Source organism: Marmota marmota, unplaced genomic scaffold, assembly GCF_001458135.2.
Source record: "Marmota marmota marmota unplaced genomic scaffold, marMar, whole genome shotgun sequence".
Lineage (NCBI taxonomy): Eukaryota > Metazoa > Chordata > Mammalia > Rodentia > Sciuridae > Marmota > Marmota marmota.
Genome location: NW_026000108.1, coordinates 32,550,108 through 32,567,637, shown reverse-complemented (window position 1 = coordinate 32,567,637; position 17,530 = coordinate 32,550,108). Strand labels below are relative to the sequence as shown.

Below are 17,530 nucleotides of genomic sequence, written 5' to 3'. Positions count from 1 at the left end.
ATCTGGAATTTGAAAGAATGTTCCTGCTCTGAAAGAGGCCCTCGTGTTGTAGGTAGAGTTAATGTATGACATCTTCATAATAATCGGTCCATTATTGATTAACTTGGCATTGTGCTTCGGCTAGTTAATTGTAGCCTTTTCCTGTTTCTGGCTCTGGTGTTTAAAGGCAAAATAGGCCCTTTGTTACACTCTCAGAGGAACTATTTACACATTTTGATTTGGCAAAGAATGGCTCATTTTTCCAGGCCCTTCTGGCTTTTTAATTCCATATGGAATTAAAAGCATTTCCATATGCAAGCAAAACTGGCTGAACCTTCCAACATCAGCTAAATTCAAATGATCACTAGAGCATTTCTTGCCTTGGTCTCTTTCAATGTATTTATTATAAACCCAGTTGCTCTTCTGCTGCAGGAAGAGCATAACAGCTCCATCTGCCTGCTGTACCCATAGTCCCAGAGCCATGAGCCCCTCTGGCATTGATCATTCAACTCTGTAGGCATCCTAATCTGGAATGTGCTCTCTCCCCCCAGAAGGGGCCACCGTGGTGGGGGAGGGGAAGTTGTGAGCAAAGTCATCGGCCCCTTGGAAGGCATTCTGACCTCCCCAGGACTGAACTTTCAACCTCTTGAGCTGACAGTTAGTAGTGGATGCACAAATTTTGTTTGCGACTAATTGCAGCTTGTAAATGGAGCATTGTGGCCCCGGAAAAGAGCCAGCAGTCTCTCTCCCCAGGGTCACCCAAGTGGAATCTGGACACAAGAAAGCCTGTCCCTTAATGGGCCTCCTCCCTGAGCCCTTCCCAACCTCTGGAGCCCTGAGCTTGTCTCCTTCATCAAGTGGAGAGCTAGAGGGCACAGCAGGAGTCTCCTCTGCGAATCTTCTCCCAAAAGCTGGGCTATTCATAGCAACTAGCAGCTCCCTCAGGAATTCCCACAAACTGACTTCCCAGAGCCCACCATTGTCTCCCCACCCAGCAGCAGTGGCCTTTCACAGACCCAGGGACACACATGCCATCTCAAAGCACAGAATACTTTGCAAGCCATCTATGGGGTGTTCACCAAGGAAACTACCAGAAGTCGAGAGGAGGAAAAGCAAAGGCAAGGTTGACTATTTCTTTTGCTTGTCTCCTAAAGTAGGCCCACTTTGTAAGTGCCATGGAACATGAAGCCACATTTCCATTTCTTGGAGACGAGCTAGGTGTGCTCTGAGCATCACTGAAGGCACAGCTGGTTGCATGTGTGAATCACAAATGTCAGCTGTAAGACAAAAGGGGTAGCCAAGGGTGTCTCTCTTTGTTTTCTCTGGTAGTTTCATTGCACTGAGGTGATGGCTAATATCATCTTATATCCTGAGACCATGAAAAGAACATAAGGAACTCTGAAAGTGTGGAGTGAGCGTTCCAGGCAAGCATCGTATTGTTCTCAGTTAATCAAATTTGTCAATTGTTCCCGGTGCCTTAGAGCTAAAGGATGATACTTATGACCACAGTACACAAATGCCCAGCCATCTGCTCTGACAGCTGTTGGACCTTGAGCAAGAACTTGTACCCATAGAGTCTTTGGAAAGCCCTTAGGCATGGGATGGACTGGACTGGTTCAGCCATCAAGTAGCCAAAGGTTAAAACCACCAAAGCCCCCGGGTATGTACCAGCTAGAGGCATTCCCAGGAGTGAGCTACAGGAACAAAATTCCCCCTTTGCTCCTCAGCTTCTTAATATCCTGGTTGCTGGATATTTTCTCAATACTTTCAGCCTAGCTGTAAAAATCAATGCAGTTAGTGAATGGCTTCAGTTGAAACTGAACACATCTATTGATGTTGAAACAAGAGCTATGCACTTCCAGAGCATTTAAAGAAATCTGGGTAAATGATCTGTTCAATTCTTTGAAGAGCAAGGGCTTAGAGGATTAGTTTGCAGTTCAGTTGTAGTAAATTGTTTCTATGAGACCTGTTTGCCTCTCACACATTAGTTTTTGTGTGCCAATTTCAGTAGGCCAGTTGGGTTTCATACATGATGTTAGAGTAGAATGACCAACCATCCCAGTTATTCTGATGCTGTTGCATTCTGCACTCCATGAAACTTCTCATTCCCAGATAAACAGACATGGTTAGTCACTATACCAGTTGTTTGCCTTCTGTGCTAATCCACTTTCCATTGCTATAACAAAATATCTGAGGCTAGGGAATACAGGTAGAATAGAAGTTTATTTAGCTCACAGTTTGGGAGGCTGAAAGTCCAAGACCCATTGGTTTGGCTTCTGATAAGGCCCCCTTGGCACATCACATCATAGTGGGAGTGTGTGCCAGCAGAAGAGATTAAATAATAAGACAGGAAGTGAAAGCCTGAGGAGGGACCAATCTTGCCCTTTTATAATAACCCTCTTGAGAAAACTAACTGGGATCCCACTAGAACCATATTGATCCTCTTCAAGGGCATTCCCCTAATGGCCTTGTTACTTCCCACTAGGCCCATCTCTTAAAGATTCTACCATTGGGCTGGGGATATCGCTCAGTTGGTAGAGTGCTTATCTCGCATGTACAAGGCCATGGGTTCAGTCCCTAGGACCAAAAAAAAAAAAGATTCTGCCATCTCCCAACATTGCCACACTGGGGAAAAAATTTCCAACCCATGAACCTTTGGGGGAAAAAACCTTATCGAACCATATAGCATCTTGTGAGTTCCACTGAGATTAAAAGTGTAGTAGTATAATGTGTTCTTGAGTTTCTGAGTTTAAAATCTTAGTGGAGTACACTTTGAAAGGGAGTCTTCCAAAAGTGGTGAGGGGCTTGCTTGGGGAGATTGGTTTGCTTTTAAATTACCCCAAAGTGAAAAAGACCCTTTGTGGTATCAGGCAGATGGGGGAGCTCAGCATCTAAGTATACCACACTCAGTTACCACCCAGGGTATTTAATAGCTCATATTTTAATCTTTTTTTTCCATGTCTTCAATTTTTTTTAATATCTTTGTTTTATTTACTCATTTATTTATTTTATGTGGTGCTGAGGATCTAACCCAGTTCCTTACGCATGCGAGGCAAATGCTCAACCACTGAGCTACAACCTCAGCCCCTATGTCTTCAATTTCTGATACAGGAAAAACAATATGCCAGACAGATTTTTTTTAAACTGGAGATCAAACCCAAGGATGCTGAGTCATATCCCCAACTCTGTTGTTTTGTTTTGTTTTGTTTTTTCCTTTGAAACAGGGTCTTCCTAGGTTGCCTAGGCTGGCCTTGAACTTGTAATACTCCTGCCTCAGCTTTCTGAGTTGCTGGCATTACAGGGGTGAGTCATGGTTCCCCGCTATGATTTTTATAAATTTTTTAAGGAAATTTTATATTTCCATTTTTATGTACTTGGGAAACATATGAAAAATAAATAAGATAGGAACAAACATTTAAATTGCATAAGCCTCTCTGACTTCATTCTTAGGTCAAAACCATACTGTGCCATACTCTCCATCTGTATCCAAACTTTTACACTTGACTTCATTCATTCTACTCATCTTGACCTGAGGCAGTGCTTTTTCCACTGACAAATCTCCTGGGGGATATTGTTAGAATGCAGATTCTGATCCAGTAGGTCTGGGGTGGAGCCTAAGACTCTGCATTTCCAACAAGCTCCCAGGAGATGCTGGTACTGATGTCCAAGGATCATACTTTGAGTAGCAAGGTTCCAGGTGACTACCTGGGTATTCCTTACCTTCAGGACATTTCTAAAAAGAAGGAAGAAAAAAATATTGTAAAGGAAGTAGAGGGAGAAAATTGTGCTTTATAGCCTTGAAAATAATGCCTGTTGAAACAGATAATACCATGTGCTTTAGAGCACGGCACAAATGCAATTAGAATTGACTCAAAACATCAACGTACCTAGCAAAGGATGTCAGAAGAGAGGATGTTGAAGGGAGTGAGGCGGGTGTGGCATTTGAGACTGGAGGGAGGCTGCTGTTTTTCAAAGTCCTGGCACTTACCTTTTTCTTCAACCCTTTTCTCTCCTAGACTTTGCTATCATGGGTTTCCCTTCCAAAGGCTGCTGTGGCAGGAAGTAAGGAAATATTTCATTCCCTTTGAATTGGTTGTGAGAACCCTACAAAAAGATCCATTACAGATGAAAAATGAAGCATGCTCTGAAAGGCACACCGATCTTTTCATGTTGCTTGTAGTTTATTGTGTTTCAGAAGACACAAAAACAGAAAAACAGATAATGAAATGCATAAGTAAGTAGAAGAGGAAATATCATTAAGTCAAATGCCTGACATAAAATGGATTGTACTAAATCACACACACTCTCCTGATAGTGTTTTACTATAAAAACTGTTAATGCAATTCCAGGAATTTCTATTGTTCATACAGACCTGGCTAATGAGATGACACATGAAGGGGCAGGAAAAGAATTCTGGGATTAAATGTTTTAATTGGGAACAAAATGTTCATGCCTCAGAAGTGGGTGAGACGTTGGTCCCCAAATTACATCAGTTATGACCTTGGGAATGTTTATGCTCTTTTCCCTGAAGAGCAACACATTAAATGTGGGTGATTATGTGGACATTAAGCACCCCCACCCCCCCCAGAAATTCTTCAATGTATGTTTATGTTACATGGAAAATGTGCAGCCAAGGCTCTAACCTATAGGACTTTCACTTATTGCTCTTAATACAGGTTTCAGGCTAATAAAGAAAACTCCTTTTTCTTACAGGTCATCAAAGCAAGAGTGGCCCAAATTAGGCTCCATGTTTTTGTGCATTTCTACAAAGGAGGAGTATGTAATTGGAATAAATCTGTTTCAATTATTTCCCCTTACCTAGGAACTTGCCTCTGTTTAATTGTCTCCCTTATTTCTGTTTTGAATGGCTGTGCTCACAAATGGTCCTCTATGTGTGTTGCTATGACGTTCTCAGAGGCCAGATTGCGGATCCTAGTGGAAGGGTCTCTTTGCTTCTCCCCAAGACAGGTGTCTCCCAGGCTCACCGGACCACTCAGGGTCTTTAGAAAACTCTGTGCTGCCTCCCTTTGTCTCCAAGTGGGTGGCAATCTCCCTTGCATATCTTAGGTTCTATCTGTTGCTCTTGTCCTTGATGTAGGTGTGTGGGAAGGACAGAGGAGGGACCGTGGGAAACAAACAGCTCTATTCTTCTACCCCTGCCGTACACTCCAGCTCAGAATCATGCACACACCTCTATGGGGTTGTCACAACTCCTTACATCTCCACAGACCCAACTCTGTTACCAGTGGACAGTACAGCTACTGGGCAACAGAACTATTTTTCAGTGTCCCTCTTTGCTTCCTTTTATTTAATTTGCTGACACTTGGACCGATTTACATGACTCTTCCAATTACATATACTTAGTACACTCAACCTCACAATCAGCTTTTTCTAGTCATCATTCCTGGGCTGGGGGAGTGCTTGCCTAACATGTGTGATGCCCTGTGTTCCACCCGCAGCACTGTAAAATACGTAAAGTTCTAATTTCTCCTCACTTTTTCTTGATCTGCACTATTGATCTGCACATTTCTCGTGACTCCATAATTATATTCAACTCTCCAATCTGTACTCCTGAGCATTTTGTCATTCATTCATTCATTCATTCGTTCATTCATTCAACAAGAACTGGAGCGCCCCCATGTGGCAGGCACTATAGTGGGTACAAGTTCAAACAAAAAAAGGCCTTGATTTCTTTCATTCAGGGAGTGGACAGGAGAGACAGTCAACAAATAGGTAAGTAGTAGATTAGGTGATAAAAACTACTAGAGAAGGTTTGGTAGCTCTGTTACATGGGGTGGTCAGGGAACCCCCAGTTGGGGGCTTCCACTTAGGGTTATACCTTGTATAATTCCAGGGGTTGCCTTTCCTTTCGTGGCTCTTACGGATTGTGAAGTTGTGAAATGTTTTTTTGGTAGATGGTATTAAAATATTTAGTTCTCTTTTTCTAAATTGTCCTTTGGGACCGGTGGTGGGGCTTGATAAAGGTGACCTTTTAGCAGAGCCATGGAGGAAGTAAGGCAACGAGGTACACAGCTGTGTGGGGGAGATTATTTCAGGCAGATGGCACAGGAGTCTGTGAAGCCCTGAAGGAGGAGCGATTCATGGTGCCTTAGAGGGACAAGGCCAGTGGCTGGAGCAGAATGAGTTAAGGCGCAGTTCCTGTGTGGGGAGGCCAAGGTGGAGGAGGGCAGATCGCAGAGGATCTCAGCGCCATTGCAAGGGCTTGTCTTTCATTTTAATGGAAACAGAAAGTCAGTGGAGACTTTTGAGTTGAGAAATGACATGATTTGATTTATATGTCTTAAGGACCACTCTGACTGCAGTGTGGAGAATTGATACAGGGGAGACAGGAGTACTAGAAGACAATGACGAGGGTGTTGCAATGACCCCAGGTGAGAGAAGACAGCAGGCTGACCCAGCGTGGAGAAGGCTCTTACAGGATTCCTGAGGTCGACTGGCTTCTTCTGCAATGTGATAAAAACCCCTTTTCTTGCACACGAGGTTTATTTCAATAATTACTATCTGACAAGAAGAATGGTGGAAAGGAGCCTCAGAGGCATGATATCTAGTGGAGGGAGAGTGAGAACTGAGACCTTGTGAAGGTCTCGATTTTATTTTTATTTTTTTTCTCTTTCTTCTTTCTTCCCTCCTTCCTCCCTCCCCCTCCTTCCATCCCTTTCTTCTTTTCTCTCTCTCTCCCCCCTCCCTCCCCTCTCCCTCTTTCTCTCTCTCTTTCTTCCTTTCTCTCTTTCTGTAGTTTTGGGGATCAAACTCAGGGCCTTGTACATGCTAGGTGGGCACTCTACCACTGAGCTACCCCCCAGCCCTTTTTATTTTATCAAGACAGGGTTTTGCTAAGTTACTATGCCTGGCCTCTAGCTTGAGTTTCCCTTCCCTTAGTCTCCTGAGTAGCTGGGATTACAGACATGTGCCACTGTGTCTGGCTACAGGTTTCAAATTTTGATGGGGGTGGGTAAAGATGAGACTGATGCCTCATGAAACATTTCTGCCTAGAATTTCCAGGGTTACTATGCTAGTGATTGAAGGTGGAGGCTGGATTCTAGTGTGAGGCAGTTCAAAATCCGAAAGCTCCCAGTCTCTGCGTTCTCTCTTGTGGTTGTCCATTCCAACCTGTCACATAATGCAGGGATTCCCTGCCCAACACCCCAGAGCAAGTAAATCGAGCCTTGACTACATTTCCAAAGCACAGGTCTCATTACTTTAAGCTGTCCATGCTGTCGGAGAGCTCCAAGCTTCTAGAAGGTTTTTCTTGTATAAGGCTGAACTCTGCCCTCTGAGGCTATGCTGGCCAGGAGAAGAAATGCAACTGTACTGGTTAAGAGCTCGGGTTCGGGAGCCAGATGGTCAAGGTCAGAATCCAATTTCAGCAAGCTACTGAACCTCTTGTGCATCAGTTTACTCATAAATAAGCAGCACATCTAAAGAACTTATAAGGGAACATGATGCAGAGAAGGTGGTCAAAAATTGGTGATCAGAATCTTGCATATTATTATGCAAGGAACTGCCCTCATTTGCACATAGCTCTCATGAGGCTCTGCTTTTCCTGTTGTTTGCCTAGTCTCCTTAAGTTTTGGGGCCCACATTTGATTCCTGGTAAAGTATCAATGAAATTATCGAAAGCAAAGGGCCTGTTGCTAACCCTGGGGCTCAAGGAAAGGGAAATTACTGATTACTGGTTTGGGGCTAAGGGAGCAAGAAACTGTTGATTCTTGGGCACTTAGAAGTTGACTCATTTCAAATATTGATTCACGCACTCTATTTCACTTGGTAAGAGTATTTCAGGATGTATCGAAGTGGTGCGGCTGAGAAAGGGAAGTTCAGAGTCTGATTTTTGGCACCCAAATCTAGTTCTGGAACTTACTATTCCACAATCACGGACAACTTACTTAATAATGACAGCAATGCGGCATATCCATGACATTTGTTGTGAAGATTAAGTGAGACATCTGGGCGCAGTGACATATCCCTCTAATCCCAGCAACTTGGGAGGCTGAGGCAGGAGGACTGCAATTTCAAGACTAGCCTCTGCAATTTAGTAAGGCCTCAAGCAACTTAGTGAGACCCTGTCTCAGAATAAAAAAATAAAACAGGGCTGGGGGTGTGGCTCAATGGTTAAGCACCCCTGGGTTCACTCCCTGGTACAAAAGAATAAAAATAAAAATGAGACAATATATATACCAAATGCTTAGTGCAATGTAAGGGATCAAGAAGTAATAATGGGCTGGGGATATAGCTCAGTTGGGAGAGTGCTTTCCTTGCATGCACAAGGCCCTGGGTTCTATCCCTAGCACCAAGAGAGATCGAGGGAGAGGGAGGGAAGGGGGAGAGAGAGAGAGAGAGAGAGAAAGAGAGAGAGAGAGAAAGAGAAATACCAGTAATAATTCTAAGTTCTCGACATGAATTTTTAAGTGAAGTCAATCCTTTCAAAAATGACCATGTTTGAAAGTAATCCAGGCCACATTCTCTGGGCTTCATAGTGTCTTCTAAGCAGAGAGGAAGGATGGAAACTCAAGACTGGCCACTTCTACCTTCCTGGCAAGTATATGCTCCTAGTATTCAAGGAAGCTATCTATTAACCTGGTGGAACTGATCTCAAAATCACAAAAATGTAGGGAGTAGAAGTCAGCTTCCCTCATACCCACCCGCCTACCCATCAACTGAAATTTTAAAATTTGCTCAAACTGGTTATTTGATAATAGGTAAATTAAAAAAAAACAAACACCTTTTCCCTGAAAACAAAAAATAATACCTTTTTACTGTAGAAACATAGGAAATCCCATAATAACTTAAAGAAGCAAGCCACCTTATTTCTACTGCCTAGACATTGCCCCCTGCCATTTGTTCTGGCACAGTACCCTAGCATGAGCAGCGTAAGGCAGGGCCGTAGGTTCTGGCCCAATCCCAAGACCTTAGAGGGGGCACATCACCTCGATGCAGAAGAGTGCTAGGTAGTTGAATGAAAGAAATAGTCACATCTATAAATAAGTTTTTGTGGGGCATGGCGACACATGCCTGTAATCCCATTGACTCAAGAGGCTGAGGCAGAAGGATTGCAAGTTTGAGGCCAGCTTAGGCAATTTACCAAGACCCTCAGAAACTTAAAGGAGCACTGTCTCAAAATCAAAAATCAGAAGTTAGGCCAGATTCATTCCACTGTTCCTTCCTTATCTTATCCCTGCTCCCTCCAAATTATTATAATTATGTCAAAATGGATTCTAATGTTATATATAACTAAAAAGAACCAATTGAAAAAAACAAGAAGGATGGAGATGTAGTTTAGTGGTAAAGAAACCCTGGGTTCAATCCTTAGTACCAAATATCTACCTATACACACACGCGCGCGCGCGCACACACACACACACATATATTACAGATATACATGCATATCTGGGCCCAGCAGAGATCATAATTTGCAGGTAGATTTCTTTGCATGGTTGTTTCATTTAACTGGAACCTTTAAAAATACAGAATTTAAAGCCAGCAATGAATATGAGTAGATCCTAAATGAGCTAAGAATCACAGTCTCCTTTTTGCCCACATGGTGGTCCATCATATAAAGGGACCCTGAAGGCTCACCAGGTTGGAGCTTGCCCTGGCTCCAAGGTCCCTGAGCTTTACAAGAAGGTCTTAATATGCTTTTCCTCCCTCCACTTGCACTCATTGGGAGAATTTCCTCTCCCTCCCCACCATTCAACTTCCCTTCTAGTTATAGAGGTACCATTTATTGCAAGCCTACAATAGGTCTGATCCTATGCCAAGTTTCAAACAGGTATACTTTAATCCTCACAGTGGCTCTTTGCATTGGTGGTCACTATTCTTACAGATTTTTTTTTTTTTTTTTATAAGCAGAGGCTTATGGAGGTTCAATGACTGTCCCAAGTCACAGATCTTATAAGGGGCAGAGTCAATCCAGATCTGTCTGACTCAGAATTCCATGCTTCAGCCATGTGGACACAAAATTTTCAGAGTTTACACTTAATTTTGAGTATTGTTCTCTATATGCAACTTCCTATTATAAGCACTTACCCAAACTCTTATATTACCTGGGGCGGCATTGCAATGTCAAGTTAATATTTGGATTAGACATACTGCAATTTAGTTCACTTTCTTGCCTTCCTTTTGAACACCTTGGTTACAGAGAACATGAGGGCAGAGATACCCAATATCTAAAACTCCTAGAAGGTCAGGAAGAGCACCCTGTGTGCAGCCTCAGTGGTGAGATTGAGGGCAAAATCTCACCCCCAGCCTGTTAGAGCTGGGGTTGTGGCTCCGTGGTAGAGCGCTTGTCTGGCATGTGTGAGGCTCTGGGTTCCATCCTCGGCACCACATATAAATAAATAAAACAAAAGATTCATTGACAACTAAAAAAATAAATATAAAAATTTTAAAAAGCCTGTTAGCATGAAGGGCCCAGGTGCAGGTGGATCTGGGAGACTTTTAGTTGCCAGGACCCAGCATTTAGCTGGCAAGATATTACAGAACACAGAACAAGGGGCCACAGAAGAAGAAAAGGACATAATTTTACATTTTCTTATATCTGGCTGTTGCCCATCTAAATACTTCATAGGGCCAAGCTTCTTATTTTCCAAATCACATAGCATGTTACCAGGGTCTGGCCATCACAGCTGTTTTAGGCATCGGAGGGACAGTCAAATCCTGGTTTACTGCCAGGAACACTGACCCCTCTCCCCGTCTGTCTTTTCTCTCTCTCTCTCCCTTGCTCTGTCATCTGAGGAATCTGGAGGACTAACGAGGGGCTTCTCTTCCTCTTTTTCTTCCCTTTCCTCCCCCTCCAAGGCCTGGATATTTCTGCCCTCAGAAACCCTTGGACACCATTGGCGATTGTTAGAGGGAGGCTAAGCACAGTGACTTCAGACACGGCCCAAGGGCAGACTGCTGGACCCCCAGTCAAGCCCTGCCTCACAATGAAGACCCTTCAGCTTCTGCCCCCAGCTGTCTTGGGGCCACCCTGGTGGGGTGGGGGTGGGTGACCAAGTGATCCCCAGCCTGGGAGGGCACAGGGAGGGAGGTAGAAGGGCCTGGTTAAAATTAGAGATGACTAAACTCCAAGTTAAGATGCCAGCGTGCTATTCATCTGCATGACCTGGGTTTGTGTTCCTTAACCTGGCTTTCCCACCTGGAGAATGGTGGTGATAATCCCTAACTTACAAAATTGCTGAAAGGATTAAATAACATTGAGGGACCATGCCTGTCAATCAATGAATGCATGTTTGCTGATATTCACAGGGTTGGCCTCAGTATCCAGAAGAACCACTTTGTGTCTTCTGATTTGAAAACATTCCTGACTATTTTGGTGTGATCTTCTTCTATTCAAACTGGCTCATTTATGCTGTATGGTTTAATTTACTAGTCCTTCCTCCTCTCCTCTCTCCACTAAAAGGTTTTGTTTTAGATTCAGGGAGACCTGGGTTCTTTTTGTTTGAAGGATGCTAGGACCTGAGGTGACCCTCAGGTGACTTTATTGCAGCCAGGGAATCTAGCTTGAGGGAAGGGTGCAGGAGACATGGGAGACATTTATGAATTTTTGTTGTGGTTGTTCATACGTGCTTAAAAGCACAGATTACTGTTTCTCAGTTGTATACAGAAGTCATCCAATATTTGCTGGTGAGAGAGTTGGATGCTTCTTTCTCAGGGCAAGAAATTCTGTTGGTTTTGTCATTTGCTAAGTCTTGAGAAATGGAAGGAGATCGACCCTGGGAATCCTCCCCTTGGGAATCAGCGCTAGTCTGGTCTGTGTAGCAGTTATTTGCAGTATGGCCCAATTGCCGGGGCTTTAGGAAAAAAAAAGTGTCACCCCAGGATAAGAAAGAAGTATGTTCCCTCAAGAAGAATAGAAAATAATTCTCTCCTAAAACCAGATCAGAGATGGCTAATTGCAGCCTTTAGGAAATACTGCTGATGAGATCCAGAAGATAATTACTCCATTTTGCAGTTCACAGTGTGTCTTGTGCTGACCTCATTTCAATAAGACATGGTGCAATTGTGGAAGAAAAAAACTTGCAGCCCAATAGTAGGAATGATTTTCGGGTTAATTGGCACCTGTGTGCTAAGTGACTGCTTCATCTCTTCATTTTCTTTAAGAAGTTCCTCTTCTCATCAACTTGCCCTGTTTCTGCTCTCAGAGACAAACTGTCATCTCTCCAGTGACTGAAGCAAGTCACCATTTCTCTTTCTAGAATGTGATGTGGGCTCAGAAAATTGCAACAGTTAATTTTAATATAGAATTGGGATAAAACAACAATGACCAAAATTAAAGATATGGATTGTTTCTAAAAACTATTTGATTTAGGGGACTTTACAGCACCGACCACGCTCGTGGTTAGTTATTCTAGATTCAGTTCTGAAGATCCATTGTGCATATGGTTTTCTTGAATTGATAGACTGATGAGGTTTACCATAAATAATACCTCAACACTCATGATCTGTTTTTAATTTTCCCTACCAAAATGAGAATGCAGCTTTTGAATAAATATTGTTTACAGTTGTTGAAAATCCCATGTAAATGTATCAATTCCCACTGGCTCTCATTCCATTTCTCTGTCATTTTCACAGGCAATTTTTACAGGGAAGTTGTGTCGCTCTTAACCACCTACCCTTATTTTCTAATTTCCCTTTAATGGTTTTGTGTTCCACGTTTAATTTAAGAATGGATGGCTTATGTTTCTCTTACAAACCTCCCTTCTAATCATTGTTATTAATATCACCATTTGGTTGTAATATCTGTAAGAGCACAAAATGTGTCTCCTTAAAGAGGCATTTGCCAAACACCGAACTGCATACATTTCAATTACGAGTCTGCCTCATAATTATTATTATTAATATCACAATTACTATTGTAATATCGATCAGATTGCAGAAGGTGTCCTGTCAAGGATGCATTTACAAACAGCTTTTTCAGTTTCCTCTTAAGAGAAATGTGCCAGACTTTGTCTAAATCCAACTTGCCCTAGAAGTTACATTAGACAACACGCTCCATCAATAAAACCATCAGAATGATCTACTGCGCTGTAGACAAAAGTTATTGTATCAAGTTGACACTAATCAGTTAATTCCAGTAAACCTTCAGATAAACAAAAGCTTGTTGTCTATCACTGGTGTGTGTGTGTGATGGGCCCCTTCTATGTCCGATGGTGATGCCCATCTATAGAGATGTATCTGGCAGACACTGGCCCTCAGGCATCTATATGGAAACTGAGACAAGATCTATAGCTAATGATGTTGACCCTGACTCCCCCAACAGAGATTGAATTCAAGTCCTCATAATATCTCGACAGCTGATATGTATACTGTGCTAATAATGATATTAACAATTACTATGCCACTGGGATTCCCCAGGCCCTGGCTTTGAAAAACAGTTTTAAAGCTTCTTCCCCTTTATTGGAACTAAGTTCCTTGTTTACACAGGTCATTACCAGTGTCTCTCCAAGTGTGGGTTTCTGAACAGAGAAATGCTTTTTTAAATGAAGGTGGTCATATTAATTAGCAGTGCCATGTTTTGGAGAATCGAGGTCTGAGGAAAGGTTTACAGCCCCTCGTCCCCGGCCGTGTGGGCTGGTAGAAACTTCCCATTGTTGATGGTGTGGATCAGGAGAGGACATTTGGAAGGTCACCAGGCTTTCACTGAACTGGTTCTCCATGGGCCCAGAGAGCAGCCCACCAGTCCCTGCTTGGCACAAGTGGGTGACTGAGACACTGGAGATCCATTTGTCTGCTCAGACACAGCCAGAGGGAAAAGGAGAGGCTGACCCAGGTTCTCTCCCTCTCCCTACTTCTCCTCCCATTGCTAATAAATGGGAAAGGCCAGGGCCGTCTCATAGGCCACGAAGAAGCTTAGGATGAAATGTTGACAGGGGGCACTGTTAAAAATTAAATTCTGCTCTATTTTGTGTACCATTCTTGTGAGTCACATTCGTGAATAGTAGCGAGAGATTTAATGATCGCATATTTTTTATCTTATTTCCCTTCGGTCGATGGCAATTTTTTTCTGTTAATGTCAACTTAGAGCTCAAAGTAATTTAGTAATTGATTCTAAGCACAGCAGTTCGCCAATGGCAGCTCTCCATTTGTGGGGAATATCTTTGCTAATTTTATCCATCAGAATGAGATTACCATGCTAATCTCTCCCAGCCTCATCTCTTGGTCATTTGGGACATGCTGATGCAAATGACTTATTAGACACAAGGCCTCCGTCCATTCCCAGGATCAGGGGAAGATGAAAGGAAGCCAAGATAAGGCTCTGACAATGCCCTAACATACACAGATGGTATGCATGCCTAATACTAAGATGATAAAACCCCCTAAATTGGAAACCCAAATAAAAACTCGTTACTTGACAAATGAAAAATACAATGGATCACAGTATATTAAGTACCTCGATGGGAACAAACAAAAAGAATGAGGGCAGGATGAATGTAACCAGGGACCAGTAATTGGAAACCTAAACATGCATTGGGCCAGAGAACCCTAGAAGCCATACGTCAGGTGGAGGGAGGAGGACGCCCTGAATGAGATGAAGTGGAGAAAACCAAAATGGCTTCACTAACAGAAGGATGGAGGTGAAGTCTACAGACAATCTGTCCGACTATTTTCAGTGAATGACTGGTCACTGACTAAGTTAGTGATTGGTTGTTTGTCTGATTTAATTAAAATGCTCAAACCAGCGTGAGCGTGTGTGTGGTAAAAATAGCCTGAAACTAGTCTGGGTTCCACATACACAATAGGGTATTGTAGGACACAATGAGGCTGAAAGGCCTCCCCAGGACACCGCCAGTGAATAGACACATTCCAAAATGCTTAGCTGGACGAAAGGGCAGATACTTAGAGGGAGTTCAGGAAAAATCAGCTTCAATGATTCAGGTAAGAATTTTTTAAACAAGAAAAAATTGCTGATATAGTAACTGGGGGAGTGTTTATGGAGTCAGAAAACATCCCAGAAAGAAAATATATTTAACATTTAGATGCCTGATGCCAGATCAAAAAATAAAAATAAAAATAAAAATTTGATGCTGCTTCCTCCAGGCTGAATCTCTTTCTTTTTCAAGTTCCCACATTAAAATTTTAGCCAACTTTCAGATCCAGCCTCAAAACCTTCACCTGTATGAATCCTTTCTTGAGTTTCCCACAATTGCAACAATAACATGTAGGTAAGTATTGAGGGCCTGTTATGAATTGAACATCCAGGATTCAATATGAATAAGACAGAGGTGAGCTTGACCCTCATGGGGCAGAGTCTAATGGAAAAAATAAACAATTAACAAGCACACAAAATAACTTTAATTAATTATAATAAAATTTCCATGATTATTTCAAATTTAGTAGAATCAAATTAATTATAAAATACTTAACAGTCATTGCAGGCAGAAAAAACAGTAAGTGCAAAGATCCTGAGGCACAGAGCTTGCATTCCGTGTTTGGAATGTTTGATGAACTGGGAATGTGAGCTGAAGGGGGAATGGCACATGGCAGGTTTCTATGAACACTGAGGTAACTTTCTTATCTATTTCTTTTGAAAACATATCTTCCTCCATTTTAAATTTGATCAACTGTACCCTTGTCTGATTTCTGATTTAGGAACAGTTAAGAGCATGGGTTTCTTAAGTTTACATGGTGGCTCAGTCACTGTTGAAGGATCATGGACAAGTTTGAACCTTTCTAAACATTGTTTTCTTGATTTTTAAAGTAGGGGTCACAAGAACAGAAGATACTTCTGGAGTTGTGAGAATTAAGGAATGAATACAAGGAGTGCATTGAGAAAAATACCGGTGTGTGGTGAGTGCTGCAGAGACGTTGGTTATTATTATGATCATCATAACTGGTGTCTGAGTTCCTCTAGGACTGCTGGCCTTTGCATTAAAGCAGCAACTTGCATGTCATTTTGTAATAGTAGGCTCTCCTAGGATGTGTATTGAATCTAGTTACAGGTAGAACAGAGACAGATACCCATCTATCCATATATATGTCTCTCTCTCTCTCTCTCTCTCTCTCTCACACACACACACACACACACACACACACACACATATTTATTTATTTTATTTTATCTATTTTTTATTTTTTGGTGCTGGGAATTGAACTTAGGGCCTTATGAATGCCAGGCAAGCACTCTACCACTGAGCTACATCTTCAGCCAGACTAATACATTTTTTATAAACACCAGTGATGAAATGATTTTAACAGAGTCATAATGCATTACTTCTTTTTTTTTAAGAGAGAGAGAGAATTTTTAATATTTATTTTTTAGTTTTCGGCGGACACAACATCTTTGTTTGTATGTGGTGCTGAGGATCGAACCTGGGCCACACGCATGCCAGGTGAGTGCGCTACCGCTTGAGCCACATCCCCAGCCCTGCATTACTTCTTTATCTGTTCTTTTTCATTGCTTACGAACGGAAAGAGATTATCTGCAGGAAGAACTAAAACTGAAATACCATTTAACAAAGGCCATTCACAGGCAAGCCAATATAAATTAATGGAAAGCAACACTATTCAAAGTTAATTTTTGGGGGCTGAGGATGTGGCTCAAGCGGTAGCGCGCTCGTCTGACATGCGTGCAGCCCGGGTTCGATCCTCAGCACCACATACAAACAAAGATGTTGTGTCTGCCGAAAAGCTAAAAAAAAATAAATATTAAAAAAATTCTCTCTCTCTCTCTCTCTCTCTCTCTCCACTCTCTCTTTAAAAAAAAAAAAAACAAAGTTAATTTTTGTCCTTTCTTCCTTCAATTGGAACTGTTTTAGAATTTAGGCAAAAACCAAATGATGGTTTAAAGGTTGTTTTTTTTTTTTTTTTTTAATTCTGTGTTCTATTTGGTTGATATAAATAATTGCATGTATATTTATATTTCATTCTATTCCATGAGGATTTGAAATTGCTTTATGCATTTTTGTACAAAAAATAAAATTACATAAAACTCTTTTAAAAAATTCTGTGTTCTATGTTCAATAACACTTAGCTTATATCTGAGTTTTCATATTCCCTTCCTGTAGGAGGTTTTGGGAGTTTTGACCATCAGGGATGAGTTGTTCTTGGCCAAAGCTGATTGTTATAGGGCACTTTATACCACAGCCTTTGGTGTAGGAATGTAGTTGTGATGATCCACTTTAGACTCAGTAGCCTCGGAATCTTCAGCCAGATTCAAATCCCAGTTCTGACCTTCAGGTGGGACAATCCTTATCTATTCCTCCTTTTGGAGGGCAGATGGAACAGGATGATTGGAGTTTGTATGGTGATTAGTGTCTATGAATAATAAGGACTTGCAACACTCTGATTGCTCCTATGTGATTCAAAATAAAATCTCAGTTCTGCTATAATTGCTTAGGACTTTTGGCTTACTTATTTAATCTCTCTAAACTTTACTTTTCTTTATACAAATGTAATACTTGTTTCATAATGTTAGTGTGAAGATCAAAGAAAACACACACACACACACACACACACACACACTGACCTTCCACAGGGCTCCATACATGTATGAGTTTCTTATAGCTGCTATAACAAATTACCACAAATT

The 17,530-nt window shown here is 41.9% G+C and overlaps 1 non-coding gene across 1 annotated transcript; it reads left to right on the top strand.

The window, feature by feature from the left end:
• The first annotated feature begins 17,171 nt into the window (after window positions 1-17,171).
• Window positions 17,172-17,302, top strand: LOC125611010. The gene has a single exon (XR_007341121.1). It is a non-coding gene; the product is annotated as a U8 small nucleolar RNA (small nucleolar RNA).
• Window positions 17,303-17,530: the final 228 nt, after the last annotated feature.